The sequence below is a fragment of the Taudactylus pleione genome, unplaced genomic scaffold (genome assembly GCF_031769625.1).
Source record: "Taudactylus pleione unplaced genomic scaffold, aTauple2 ptg000370l, whole genome shotgun sequence".
NCBI classification, from domain to species: domain Eukaryota; kingdom Metazoa; phylum Chordata; class Amphibia; order Anura; family Myobatrachidae; genus Taudactylus; species Taudactylus pleione.
This window is the reverse complement of record NW_028284771.1, coordinates 6,920,770-6,935,961: the sequence shown is the minus strand read 5'-3', so window position 1 is coordinate 6,935,961 and position 15,192 is coordinate 6,920,770. Positions and strand designations below refer to the sequence as shown.

General features: G+C 46.2%; 1 protein-coding gene across 3 annotated transcripts in view; it reads right to left on the bottom strand.

Annotated features, from left to right (window-relative positions):
* The window catches only part of MCTP1 (multiple C2 and transmembrane domain containing 1), a 1,010,275-nt gene that overhangs the window by 519,140 nt on the left and 475,943 nt on the right, over nucleotides 1-15,192 (bottom strand). The window lies entirely within an intron of this gene.

The following is a 15,192-nucleotide window of genomic DNA, read 5'->3' as shown; positions in this document are numbered from 1 at the left end:
GGGGACTGTGGTCACATGCTGTAAGTTGTTATGAGATGCAGGGGACTGTGGTGACGTGGCATAAGTTGTTATGAGATGCAGGGGACTGTGGTCACATGGCGTAAGTTGTTATGAGATGCAGGGGACTGTGGTCACATGGCGCAAGTTGTTATGAGATGCAGGGGACTGTGGTCACATGGCGTAAGTTTTTATGAGATGCAGGGGACTGTGGTCACATGGCGTAAGTTGTTATAAGATGCAGGGGACTGTGGTGACATGGCGTAAGTTATTATGAGATGCAGGGGGCTGTGGCGATATTAAATTGCTCCTGTGCATCTTAGGGCCTGATTCAAATGTGTATGCTATTTCAATATTCACGCAGTTGAGCGACTATCGGTGGACTGCGCATGTGTTTATTAGCCACAATGTGCACGCACAACGATTGAATTGTAATCAAATGTGACTACGATTGTAGTGAAGATTGATAGACAGGGGCAGTTTTCTGGGAGGTCACAGAGAGTGGCAAAAACGCAGGCGTGTCTTGACCATTTTCGGGGAGTGTATTTGCCGACATCTGCGATCCCTTATGCAGAAAATATGGCGCCAGCGTCTGTTACCTCTGCCATTCTGCGTGACCATAGGGTTACGTAGTTGGTTGATTATCGAAGGATCTGGAACCATTGCAGTATGTTTGTATGCAGTTGCTTGGATCTGTGAGGTCGTCGATGGGCGTCTCAAAACATTTTCAGGCGGCTGTAGCATTAGCTTATTTTCGCACAGCAGCTGCTAATGTATTAGAGTCCACATCTGAATCAGGCCCTTAGATACAATTCTTACAATCTATTCCTATTCTCTAGGCTTTAGAGTGTAACAATTAATGAAAAGGAGCATTTTACTGTAGAACAATTCATCATTATTGTCACGCTCCAGACTTTTAAAACTACTTTTCTACCATTGTTGTGTCTGTCCCAGCTGGCGCTGAGGTACGCTCGCGCTGTGATTACACACCACGCCCGGATGACGAAGAAGTCCACTCACGCTGCACATCGCTCCCGGCTAGTTGTGGGGTCTGTCGTCTGAGTATTCTATGTCTGGGCATGGAGACGGCTCCCTGCAGCGCTCTGCTCTAGGTGTGCTTGCTCAGCATCATGGTACACAGGCTGCATGCTAGAGTTCCCTCCAAAACCAGAGTATGGGCACAGTTATCTGACACTCCTCCACCACTTAGAGCGATGCTCCCAGACCAGGTGATCGCAGCATCCAATCCCTGGGTACTCAGCCCTATAAATTCCATTTCCTGACTGGCCCAAAGTTACAGTTCTGTGCTGAGCTCCAAGGTACTTTGTATCTGTGCGGTTCCAGTCCATCCTAAACCAGTTCCAGTCTGGTATATGCCAGACTTCATCTTCATCAAGTCATACCTCCCAACATTTGAACTTGTTTAAGAGGACCAACATTAGGGGGTGTGGCCAATTGGTAAGGGGCATGGACTTGTGGGAAATGCCATACCTGCGAATCGCGCCCCATTTTTGTCATGCTGTGGGCTTGCCCAGCGCTCTGGGAGCTGCTGGACAGCCCCCTAGACTCTTCCAGGGCTGGCAAAGTGTATATGGATTATGCATACCATTCACTAATGCTTGGATATGTAGAGCAGCAGTGTGAGAATGTGCTTCCCAACTTCCCCCCATCTGCGGGTGGGACAGCGGTACAGTGCGTGTAAAACGGGACTGTCCCGCTGAAATCGGGACAGTTGGGAGGTATGATCAAGTATCCCAGTTTGGTTTATGCAAGTCTCCATCTTCATCAAGTACAGTATTCCAGTCTAGTCTTACAAGAAGACTAGCTCCTATATACAACATCAGTCCCAATCCGATATCTACAACATCGGTCCCAATTTGATATCTACAACATCAGTCCCAATCCGATATCTACAACACCAGTTCTAATACAATATCTACAACATCAGTCCCAACCCGACATCTACAACATCGGTTTCAATCCGATATGTAGAACTTCAGTTCCAATTCAATATCTACTTCCAGTTCAATAAAATTTGTTCTATATCTGTTCCCGCCTTCTGGATAACCATCACCAGCAGTACCTCTGTTCCCTCTCTTCTCTCAACACCTGAGGAAGCCTCCTAGTTTCATACAAGCCTCTTCAGTCTTCGCTTCAGTCTCCCATGCCTGCCCAAGCCAATCCCAACCCTCAAGCGTGACTATTATCATATAAAGTAAACGTCAAAGAAACGTGCATGTAAAAATGTGCATTATTGACTATATAAAGTGTTATCTGCATCTCGGGATGCGGCTGCCTGGTTTATTATCGGGTATCTGTATTGTTTTACTACAGTAGGTGCAAAGAAATTGCCCAGAAGTGGACATATTTATGTTCAACTCTGTATAGCCCACAGTTGGATTGACGCACCCTCCCTGAAGTTTGCCTAAAAATCTAACCTAATTGGAGGATCCCCAGATATTATTCGTTGACAATACCATTGGGTAAATTTGAATGATTCATAAATTCTATGTCTCTGTGCTGAGGTCAGAATTTCTATATAACTCTCCCAAGTTAAGAAAAATTTTCCCACACGAGCCTCCTTCTCTACTACCGTCTCAATCCAGTCCATGTTAAATACATGGAAGAGCTTTTCTTTAAAAAGATGCAGTGTAGGTGGAGAAGTTTCAATCCATGTCTGGAGAATCGTTTTACGAGCCACCACACTAACAATGAGCAGAAGTCTCTTACAACACTTCGCCACTCGCTGACCTTCTGGAAGTATCCCAAACAGGGCCCACACATCGGTGAATGGCACATAATTTACTAGGTGCTCAAGGGCGTATTTCCTTACTTGAAGCCAAAAGGTTCTCAAAAGAGGACAAGACCAAAAATAATGATACAAGTTGGCTGTGGCTGACTGACAGCGAGGACAACAGGCCGAAGAGGTCATGCCCGCCAAATACGGTCTGTGTGGGGAGAAGTATGCCTTGTGAAAAATATTCAGGAACATTTGCTGATATTGAATAGCTGGGAGTAGATTACGTGATAAGAGAAGAGCTTTGTTAAGAATTTCGCATGATAATGAGGGAATCACCTGCACCCACCTACTCATCCCAGTACGCACCACCTCATGTTGTATGGGTTGTCTTAAGAAGGAATAGTGTATTGATAACGCCTTTTTTGTGGCCGGTTCCGAGTGTAGCATAGTATTAAATGTGTTTTCCCAATCCGAAACCGAGAAACATTTAATGACTGAAGCCACATAGTGTTTAGCCTGCATAAAAGCAAGAAGATGGGTACGAAATGAGGGAAACCTTTCTGACGCCTCATAATTAAGTGAGCATTTTAATGGTATGTTAAGCAAAAAACCTAGTAGTCAGCCCTTCTTATTAAGTTTAGTGAAAGGAAATGCTGCCCTACCCCCCTGGAATTCCGGATTCCCTATAAAAGGCAAAAATATAGATTTGTAAAGGCCACGGCGACGAATGATGTGCCACACTTTTCGTGTGGACCATAAGAGAGGGTTCTCTCGTATAGGAGTTGGAATCTCTGCATCATGCATATGCAGAAAGCTCACCAAATTAGTCTTCTAAAAATTGACCCTCAATCGAGGAGTTTGCATAAAGGTCTTGATCACGGATCCAATCACGGAGATATCTTAATATTGCGGCGTGATTATAATTTAGGACATGAGGAAAATTAATACCCCCGTTTGCTTTTGTTTGCTGTAATTTAATCAGCCCAATTCTTGGGCGTTTAGATTTCCAAATAAAATATCTAAACAGAGAATTTAATAAGCGTAAGTCTTTTTGCGTTAGAAGAAGGGGAAGCGCCTGAAACAAATATAACAGCCTCGGGAACGTTACCATCTTAATAAGATTGGCCCTACCTATGTAGTACAAACAAAGGTGTTTCCAACCCTCCAATTCTTTAGTAATTTGTATAATTTCTTTTGAGAAATGAAGTCTATACAGCTCAGCTGGGCATTTGGGAAGTTGAATTCCCAAGTAATAGATACTAGTTTTGGCCCAACGCAATGGTAATTGAGAACCCCAACGAGGAACTTGTATGTTGGGATGGAGATAGAGGCCCACCGACTTGGATAAATTCACCACATATCCCGATATTTTTCCAAAGTCCGAGAGTTTAGATAATATTTTCCCCAGAGAGTAAACAGGATAATTTATGTAAAGTAATAGGTCGTCCGCAAAAGCAGGCAGTTTAATCTCTGTTGCCCCCACTTTAATTCCTCGGAACTCCGACCAATGTTGGAGGATTCTAAACAAAGGGTCAATACATAAATTGAACAATAACGGGGAGAGGGGACATCCCTGACGTGTTCCTCTGTGCATTATAATCGGATCCCCTCAAACCCTGTTTACTAGCAAGGTTGTAGTAGGACGAGAATAAAAGGCTCGTATTAATCCAATAAACAAAGAATCTAAGCCTCTTCTTTCTAGTACTGCAAATAAATGCAGCCAAGCTACCGAATCAAAGGCTTTGTGAGTGTCAAGACTAAGTAACATGAAACCCTGACCTCTACCGACCCTTATTTGCCAGAACCGCCGCCAATGCCATACGGATAGCCCTAACCGAATGTCTGCCTTGGATGAATCCTGTTTGATGTGGGGTTAGCAAGTCAGGCATCATATTTTGCAGCCTATTGGCCATTATCTTGGCCAGCAGTTTAAAAGTAAAATTTAAAAGCGAAATCGGACGATATGATTCAGCTAGTAGTGGGTCTTTGCCCGGTTTTGGGAGGAGTATCGTATAGGCCTCCGTGAATGAAGAAAAGGCCGGCTTGTCATGCAATATTTTTTTAAATAATTCTGCCAAAGTGGGTACTAAGCTGTCTTTCATGAGCTTATAATAAGAACCTGAAAAACCATCCGGTCCAGGCGATTTATGTGGGAGTAAACCAGTTATAACACTGCCTAATTCTGTCTCCGAAATATCCTTTGATAACATATCCCGTTGGTCCTGAGTTAATACAGGTAATCGAGCTTCTGAAAGAAGTTGTTCTTGTAAATCTCCCTCCTCCCCGATTGGTTGATAAAGATTTGAAAAATATGAGTGTAAATGAGATAGAATCTCTTTGATGACATAAGTGCTAGTAGTTTGCCAGGTTTGTTACCCCATTTATAATAATACATTTGTTTAGAGTACTCTAAGCGGGTTCTAGCTTGGGCAGATAAAAAAAAAGACTCCAACAATTTTTTATTTTTAAGATATTCTTCCAAGTTATGGGCAGACTGATTGGCCTGATACTGTCTAAATGTTAACGCCACTGCAGCATGTAAATCCAAATATTGTTTTTTCGATTCTCTTTAGATACATATTGTAAAACTTGACCTCGCATAACTGGTTCAGAAGCGCTCCAAAACAAGACAATATCCTGCCAATGAACTATATTATCATCTTGGTAGTTAGTCCAAGAAGTAGTTAAAAATTGTTTAAATTGTTCCGGATTTAACTAAATATTCTGGAAAGCGCCATATGCGATCGGCAGGGGTCGATGAAACATGCCATAAGTCCAATGACACTGGGGCGTGGTCTGAAATTAAAATCTCATGAATCTCTGATGTACGTACCTGGGACATTAAGGAATTTGAAATTAAGAAAAAAATCAATCCTAGATAAAGATTGATGAGCCCGAGAAAGATGTGTGGGCCTGATTCAGAGCCGGACGCAAGTGGCCGTTCGCTCGTCCGCCGTACGAGCGGAAATAATAAAATTCCAGCACTCGCTCGTATGTTCGTTCGCAGCTAATTTTCCGCCCCATAGTCTCCCAACCCCTCCTCTAGCTAGCGACTGTCCGTATCCTCTTTGGTTGCAGGCAATGCTCGCACAAGTCAATTCCGGAAGTGGCCCTGTCAGTTTTCGATTGCCTGCTATTTCATTCAGCAAAAATACTTGAATCGATTAATGGTAATCACTATATTAATTACCGTAATTTGTTTGCAATCCTTTTTTTTTTTCAATGTCAATAAACTTTATTATTGTTAGTGTGTGTCATTGCTTCCGCAGAATACGTACGGTTGTACCAAGGGTATGGTTCTTCAAAATTAAAAGTTGGTTTGAATGCTACTATTGTTTTGCGTTTTGTTTTTTTATAGGCCAATTTATCAACTTTTTTTTTAATATTTAAATTAGCTTACGCATGTCACTGCAACAAGCCTATCATGACTCGCATTATATTTGTGAGGGTGTAGGTCACATGACTCATACAATAACCAATAGAATGGTTTCTGTTAATTTGCAAAGTACATTAGCTAATCAAATTTTTTCTAGGACCTTTATTAAAATATGAGATATGGTAAGAACTTACCCTTGTTATCTCTATTTCTACGAAGTCCATAGGGTTCCACAGGATACCTTGGGTATAGGTGTGACGTCAGTCGCTGGGCACCATAGAGTTAAGCTTTTCAGCCTCCCAGGATGCACTAGGGTCCCCCTTCTATACCCCGCCCCCGAGCCAAGGCACCTCAGTTAGTTATCAAGCCATAGGCCGGAGGAGGAGAAGGAAGAGAGAGAAAAAAAGATCTGGACACATACAAGAATCACATTCTCACCAGACGGAGATGGAAAACCGGTGACCAGAGCAAAGCCCATCTGCAGCACAGGTGCGACAGGGCGGGAGTCCTGTGGAACCCTATGGACTTCGTAGAAATAGAGATAACAAGGGTAAGTTCTTACCATATCTCATATTTTCTACTTCAGGGTCCATAGGGTATCCACAGGATACCTTGGGGATGTCCCAAAGCAGTATCCTTTAAGGGTGGGGACGCTCCTGTGCAGAAAGGAGAATCCGCCGCCCGAAGGAAGCATCCTGAGAGGCGAAGGTGTCAAACCTGTAATACCTCACGAAGGTATGGACAGAGGACCACGTAGCAGCCTTGCAGATCTGAACTGCCGAGGCACCACGTCGAGCTGCCCACGAAGGACCCACAGACCTAGTGGAATGAGCCTTCAGAGAAGGAGGGACCGGTAGGCCTTCATGAAGATAAGCTTCAGAAATAGCCATACGGATCCAGGCTACCAAAGTTTGCTTTGAAGCAGGCCAACCCTTTTTACGGAAGCCATAGAGGACAAACAAAGCGTCCGACTTCCTAAACGAAGAAGTGCAGTCAACTTAAGTCCTTAAGGCCCGCACAACATCCAAAGAGGCCTCACCCACGGAAAGACCCAGTGAGTTAAAGGCCGGAACAACGATTTCCTCGTTAACATGAAACTGGGAAACAACTTTGGGAAGAAACTCGGGCCGAGTGCGGAGCACTGCCCTGTTCCCATGAAAAACCAAGAAAGGGGGTCTACAAGAAAGAGCCCCTAACTCAGAAACACGTCTGGCCGAAGCAATGGCCAGAAGGAAAACAGTCTTAGCTGTTAGCCATTTAAGATCCACTGAGCCCAGTGGTTCAAACGGCGGTCCTTGGAGAGCCCTCAGGACCACAGCCAAATCCCAAGGCGCCACAGGTGGAACAGGGCGGCTGAATGCGGAGAACACCTTGCATAAAGGTGCGCACATCCGGGATTATAGCAATCCTACGGTGAAACCAGACAGATAGGGCCGAAACCTGTACCTTCAAAGAAGCAAGGCGAAGCCCATGATCTAGTCCCGCTTGCAGGAAGGCGAGAATCCGAGACAGACGAAACTCCCGCGGTGCATAACCTCTCGGTCGACACCACTGGAAGAACGTATGCCACACGCGATGGTATATCCTCACGGAAGACGGTTTCCGAGCTCATAACATGGTACGCACCACAGAGCTAGAAAACCCCCGGGACCTCAGCATGGCCGTCTCAACAGCCACGCCGTCAAAGACAGCTGAGTCAGGTCCGGGTGAAGGCAAGGACCCTGAGACAGAAGGTCCGGTCGTAGCGGCAACCGCAGAGGACTGTCCACGGACAGACCCTGAAGGTCTGAGAACCAGTGCCGTCTGGGCCACGCGGGAGCTATCAACAGGAGCGTCCCTCCTTCCTGTTTGAATTTCCGGATTACCCGTGGAAGAAGGGAGACCGGAGGGAACAGGTATGCGAACCGGAACGTCCACCGGACGGACAGAGCATCCACCAGAGGCGCCCCTTCATCTCTTGTGCGAGACCCGTACACCGGCAACTTGTTGTTGTGCCGGGACGCCATGAGGTCGATCTCTGGAAGACCCCACCTGTCCACCAGCAGTTGAAAAACGTCCGGGTGCAGGGACCATTCCCCCGGATGAACGTCCTGGTGACTTAGAAAGTCCGCCTCCCAATTTAGCACTCCCGGGATGAAGACCGCTGATATGGCCGGAAGATTGCGCTCCGCCCAAACCAGGATCCGAGAGACCTCTACGAGAGCCGCCCGACTGCGAGTTCCTCCTTGCCTGTTTATGTAGGCCAACGGTGGTAGCGTTGTCCGACTGGACCTGCACCGGGTGACTCTGGAGAAACCGCTGTGCCTGCTGGAGAGCATTGAAGACCGCACGGAGTTACAAGATATTTATTGGAAGCTCCGCTTCTGTCGGCGTCCACCTGCCCTGGAACAAGTGTGGACCCGAAACTGCTCCCCAGCCCCGAAGACTGGCGTCCGTTGTCAACAGGACCCAATTTGGAACCCAGAACGGACGTCCCTTGTTGAGGTGGGTCGTCTGTAACCACCACGCAAGGGACAGGCGAACCTCCGGGGTGAACACAATCGTCTGGGACTTCAGAGACTGAGGCAGCCCGTTCCACTTGGACAGGATCAGGCGCTGCAGAGGTCTGGAGTGAAACTGGGCGTATTCCACCATGTCGAACACTGACACCATGGAGCCCAGTAACCTCATTGCCGAGTGTAGGGACACCCGGCGGCTGTGCAGACAACTGCGCACCCTTGACTGTAAAGCAGAGATCTTGTCCTCCGTCACGAAGATCCTTTGCTGTCCCGAGTCCAATAAGGCTCCAAGATGCAGAATCCTCCGAGACGGGATTAGAGTGGACTTCTGCCAGTTGATTAGCCAGCCGTGCCGTTGCAGCAGTGCAATGGTCAGGTCCAAGTGGCGTAACAGGAGCACTGGAGATCCTGCCACCAATAACAGGTCGTCCAAGTACGGCAACATGCGGACTCCCTGCAGCCGCAGAGAAGCCGCCATGACCACCATCACCTTGGTGAAAACACGTGGTGCTGTCGCCAGGCCAAAAGGTAACGCCCGAAACTGGAAGTGGTCGCTGCGGATTGCAAACCTGAGGAACTGTTGATGGCGCAAAAGAATAGGGACATGCAGGTAAGCGTCCTGTATGTCCAATGACACCATGTAGTCCCCAGGTTCCAGCGCCAGAATGATGGACCGTAGGGTCTCCATCCGAAACTTCGGGACCCGCAAAGCCTTGTTGAGTGCTTTGAGGTTGAGAATCGGACAATATGACCCATTGGGTTTCTGTACCAAAAATAGATTTGAATAGAAACCCTGGCCCCTCTGAGAGAATGGAACAGGCACTATAACTCCAGCCTGGAGCATAGTGTGCAATACCTTCCGCAGCTCCGTAGCCTTGTTCCGGTCTGATGGTAGACCCGTGGTGAAGAATCGAGCTGGGGGTCTGTGCCGGAAGGAGAGGGCGTATCCGTGGGAAACCACCTCCAGAACCCAAGTGTCTGTCGTAGTGGTCGACCAACACTGGGCGAACTGCAGCAGGCGGCCTCCCACCCTGGGATCCCCCAAAGGGAGGCCCGGACCGTCAGGCCACAGGCTTGTCATCTGGCTTGGGGGCCGGACGTCTGGTACTCCATGCCTGCTTCCGGGGCTTGGCCGATTTCTTTGGACCAGCCTGTCGAGGAAACGACTGTGGTTTGGGCCTGCCCTGGGCCCTAGATGACCGAAAGGACGATGGTCCAGAACCAGAAGGAGTAGCGGCCGACGGGAGACAAGCCGATTTGGCTGCCGCCAGCGTGGCCACAATCTTATCCAGAACCGGACCGAAGAGAACTTCTCCGGTAAACGGCAACGCCTCCAGACCCTTTTTGGAATCTGCGTCCGCCTTCCAGGATCGCAGCCACAAGGTGCGACGAGCAGCTACCGCTGCTGAAGAAATCCTAGACACCAGAGTACGAAAGAGGAAAGACTGTGGCATCGCCCTTCACATCCTTGAAAAAGGCATACTTAGATTTAGCCGCTGGGGGAACTTCGTCCTCAATCACCAAGGCTGTGCGGACCGCCCGAATAAGTCCAGGAATATATACTTTGGACTTAGCATCAGCGTCCTTAGTATGGAGAGGTTCTTGATCGTAAGAATCCAGAATCTCCCCATCATCAGACGTCCCCTCGTCATCCTCATAAGGAGCCGACAGAGACGCCACCGGCCGTTTATGCGGCCGCATCACAGACTCCCCTTGCAACACATCCGACAAGTGCTGTACAGAACTCGTCAGGGAGTTAATCCACGCTGGCTCCTGAGAAACCGGGAGCGGGGAAATAGGGAGACTGTGGGGTACCACCAATTGTCGTGGGAAACCCTGCATGGGTGACGACACCACTGACTCCTGGGATAAACCCATCGGTGTAAACGCGGGCTGCGGAGCTAACTGGCCCACTAAGGCTGTAAGCGCCTGAGCGAAACAAGCCCAGGGCGGCTCCTGTACCGGTGCTGTAACCGTAAGAGGCCGCGCCATGGACAAACACTGCCGGCAAAGGCCCTCCGCGCTACCCTCCCCCTCCGCTAACGGTACTTTACACGTAGTACACTGTAGCCGGAGGGGAAAATCACTTTCGGACATGATGGCACCACGTATGTGACCTCTCTCACCAATTATAACTTAAATAGGCGAGTGACCACCCTGCAGCACTGCACCGCAAGTGCTTAGCAGAAAGAACAGGGAAAGTAATAAAGCTGACAGTTTAGAGAAAAGTTACAGGCAGCAGCGCTAGCACAGTCACATACAATGCAGAGAAATAACAATTCCTGCACTAACAGCGCTGATCACTCAACTACACAGACACAGGGCCTGGTAGGACACAGCGCTGCATACACAGACCTGACCACAGCGGAGGAGAGGTATGCGGGGGGACCCAGACCACGATGCTTCCCCGGATCGGTACCGGCGTTCTGGTACCGGCGGGGGTGTAGGGAAGACAGCATGGACATCAGGACTGACTGTCCATGCTGTACATCCAGATGTGCAGCCACAGCTGCACTGAAGAAAGCTTCAGGGGCTCTTCTAGCCCCCACTCCGACAGGTGCACCCGACGCCGGCCGGGCACCAAACTAAACTGAGGAGCCTTGGCTCGGGGGCGGGGTATAGGAGGGGGACCCTAGTGCATCCTGGGAGGCTGAAAAGCTTAACTCTATGGTGCCCAGCGACTGACGTCACACCTATACCCAAGGTATCCTGTGGATACCCTATGGACCCTGAAGTAGAAAACTGTTTTGTGTAAAAAAAATCATTGCCATCATGAGAGCCGCCGCTTTTTGTCGCCGTGAACTCCTGGTCCTCACTGAAGTGATGGACCAGAGAATCACCAATTACACGCGCCCCATCACTAACCTCCGCAAGCGGCTGGCCTACGCGGAGGTGCGGCGCCGCCTGCGTGCGATCGGCTACCGCAGAAATATCGGCCAACTTGAAAGAAGGTGGTCCGATCTGAGGCGCAGATCCCCACGCCTGTTGGCCAATTTGCGACAGCAGATCCAGGAAAGTAAGTGTTTTTTTTTATTTTATTTAAAATTTAAGCATTCCTGCGTGTGCATGTTTACCGTATAGTCATGTTTCTTTATTTGGGTCATACCTGCGTGTGCATGTTTACCGTATAGCCCTGGTTTTTTTTTTGGTGTGTAATTTTTTTCACAAAAAAATGAAATATGTAATAATATTAATTTTTCTACATCATTTAGGGGCTGAGCGCAGACTCCAACGCCAGCGACGTCGGGCTCGTCCCCTATCCCCCACTCCCACCCAAACATCCACGCCCCACTCTTCCCCAAATTCCCCCTCCAACCCAAACCTTGCCGACCGTGAGGCTCCTCCCTCTCCTCACATTCCCATCCCTCCAAATTCACACTCCCCTCCACCCCCCCCCTCTCTTTTCCTCACCCTCAACTTCCTCCCAAATAACCCCTCCTCCATCCGTGCTGCACTGGCCCACCTCTGATGAGGACGATTTTGGGGCTCCAGACCCAGTCAGCATTATGACCGGTATGTTTCCCTTTTAAACTATGGTTGTTTTTTCATTATTTTGTTTTTGGTTGATGTTGTCCTTTTGCCTGTGCAGTTCAAAATTGTAAAGTATTTCTAATGTTTTTGATATATATCTTTGTGAAACAATGTCTAGGATGTTTTCCCCTTACACATATAACACATGTCCAAACACTCATACTTGTGTCTTTCTTGTTTACAGTACCAACAAATGTTGTATTTTTGCGTAGTTGTAACTCTCTTTTGTGTTTTTTTTTAAGAATATTTTTTGACTTTTCTATTCCAACAATCTTTTCGTTTGGCATTTCTTTTGTTTTGGAGATTTTTTTTTCACCTTTTTTGGTATAGTCTGATTTTTTACTTGTTTTGGAAAATATAAATTAAGGTGTCATTTTAGTAATCTGCACATTTTTTTTACCCACAGATGACCAGAGGCGTAATGCAGAAATTTATGCTGGCTTGCAGATCTTGAGGGGCCATGTCTTTGCCATGCTTGTGGCCTTGGATCAGATTTTGGCACGCCTGCGCCACTAATTTATTTTTTTTCGTTATAAAAATGTTGTTAAAAATAAAATTTATTTTGATTTATTTAAGTCTCATTCCTTGTGTGTAAATCTTAGATTGTTGAACCTTACATAAGTCTACTATTTGTCCTTGATTTTTAAAGAAATGTAAATTTGTTTGTCGAAAGCTCAAGCAAGTATGTAAGCTTGCACATTAAACACATAACAATACCAATAGGTTTGGAGAAGTAATCTCAAAATGTGATTATTTTTTGGTGTGGGTAATGTTAAATTTAAAGCTACCTGCTTAGGCCTACAATTGCAAACATACTGATTCACCATAATACCTTTTGGGGTTTGTTTTTAGCAACAAAGCAGGGTACTAAACTTTTCCAAATAAGAAATTACAGTATTAGGCATTAAGCAACTTTGCATTTTTAGAAACAGGTTACACTTGGTTGTAATTTACGATGGAAATGGTTGGTGAACGTAAAATAAAATTTTAATGCACACAAATAATAAACACCATTGAATACACACAATAAATTCAAAAATTCAATACACACACACACAAGTCAAAAACACACCAAAACCCCCCAAAAAACAAAATCATGAATTGTTTGAAGTAGCATGCCAACATGAATCCACAAATGAGGAGAAGAAATCATTGTTCCCGAAGTTATATCCAATGTGTCCACATAAAGTCATTTGTGTTGATCAGGTAGTAGGCATGGATTTTTATGGTCATTTTAGGGATTAAAAACAAAACAAAAAAAACAGTTAAAAGTGTACTTTAAAATATTACATGTCTACATTGTGGCATTTTTAAACATTATGAGGAAATAATTACCTAAAAAATCTGGCCACAACTTCATCACGTATGGCCCCCCCACATACTGACCTCCGGCCAACCTCGGGGGGGCCGTCCTCAGGCAAGGCATCCTCTGGCTGCATTGGGACACCACTCCTTATGGCGATGTTGTGAAATATCCCACACAGTACCACAATTTTCGAAACTATAGCCAGCAAATACATGAGGTCGCCACCAGAGCGGTGGAGGCATCTGAATCAGCCTTTTAAAAGGCCGATACAGCGCTCCACCACCCGCCTGGTGTCTGTAAGTGCGGAATTATACTGACTGGTGTGGGAGCCAAATAAGGAGTGAGCAGCCAGGGCGTGCAAGGGTAACCACTGTCTCCTGTGAAAACAGATTAAAAAAACATCAGGACCATTGTGTAACAAGCTTTGCATTGGTTTCAACAGAAGGTGTCAACTTACCCAGAAGCCACGCATCACCAGCTTGTAGGTTGTTTAATTTGGGCCAAATCCCTGATTGCCGGATGACGAAGGAATCATGTGCACTGCCGGAGAATTTGGCATTCAGGGACAGGATCTGGAGGGAGGCATCACATACCACCATTACATTCATCGAGTGAAAGTGTTTGCAGTTCCTAAATATAGCCTCCAGCCTTGCTGGAGGCTGAAGTGGTATGTGAGTGCCATCCACAACCCCTATGATGTGTGGGAAGCCAGCTATTTGGTAAAAACTAGCCACATTAAGGGAACCCATATCCAATGGCATTTTAATAAAATGATGGAGGTGTTTAAAAAGGGCCTCCATCACTGCCCTCAGGATCCTTGAAAAGGAGGATTGGGATATTCCAGCGACTATTCCCACAGTGGTTTGAAAGGATCCTGGGGCACAAAAATGTAACACCGACATTAATTGCGTAAGTGGTGGTATTGCTGTAGGACTGTCAATTTGCCGTTCAAAATCACTCTCTATTAATGAGAGAGTGTCTATGATGAGTTGTGGCGGAAGACGGTAGCGCCTTAACACCTCATCATCTGGCATTCCAAAAAGGGTGACACGTGTTCTATATATCTGGGGCCTTGCACGCCTACGAGGCCTCCGCCTGGGACGAAGAGGAGGTTGGTCGGGCTCTGGAACCATGGCCAATATAATACTACCAACAGCAACCTGAAATGTTAAGCAAGGTAGTTATTGTTTTAGACAAATGTGTTAAGAAAAATATACTTATCTTTTCCAAGAAAACCAAAGATGCTTATAGGCCTGGGACGTGTCATGGGCAAATCAACCTACATTTCAAAATTAGAAAATTTTTAAGATATTAATTTAAAAAACTATGATTGAAAACAAATTTCGTATTCTAAAAAATAGAGAAGGGAGCACACATTAGTTCTCAAAATAGTACGCTACATTTAGTGGTAAGACATGATTTTACACAGAAAAATTGAAAACACATTAGTTCGCAAAATAGTACGCTACTTTTACAGTTAAATAAGGCCACATTCGTTCGCTAAATAGTACGCTACTTTTACAGTTAAATAAGGCCACATTAGTTCGCTAAATAGTACGCTACTTTTACAGTTAAATAAGGCCACATTAGTTTGCTAAATAGTACGCTACTTTTACAGTTACTTAAGGCCACATTAGTTCGCTAAATAGTACGCTACATTTAGTGGTAAGACATGATTGTTCACAGAAAAAAAACAACATTACTTAGCGAAACATATGCTAAGACCAACACATCGAATTTGTAA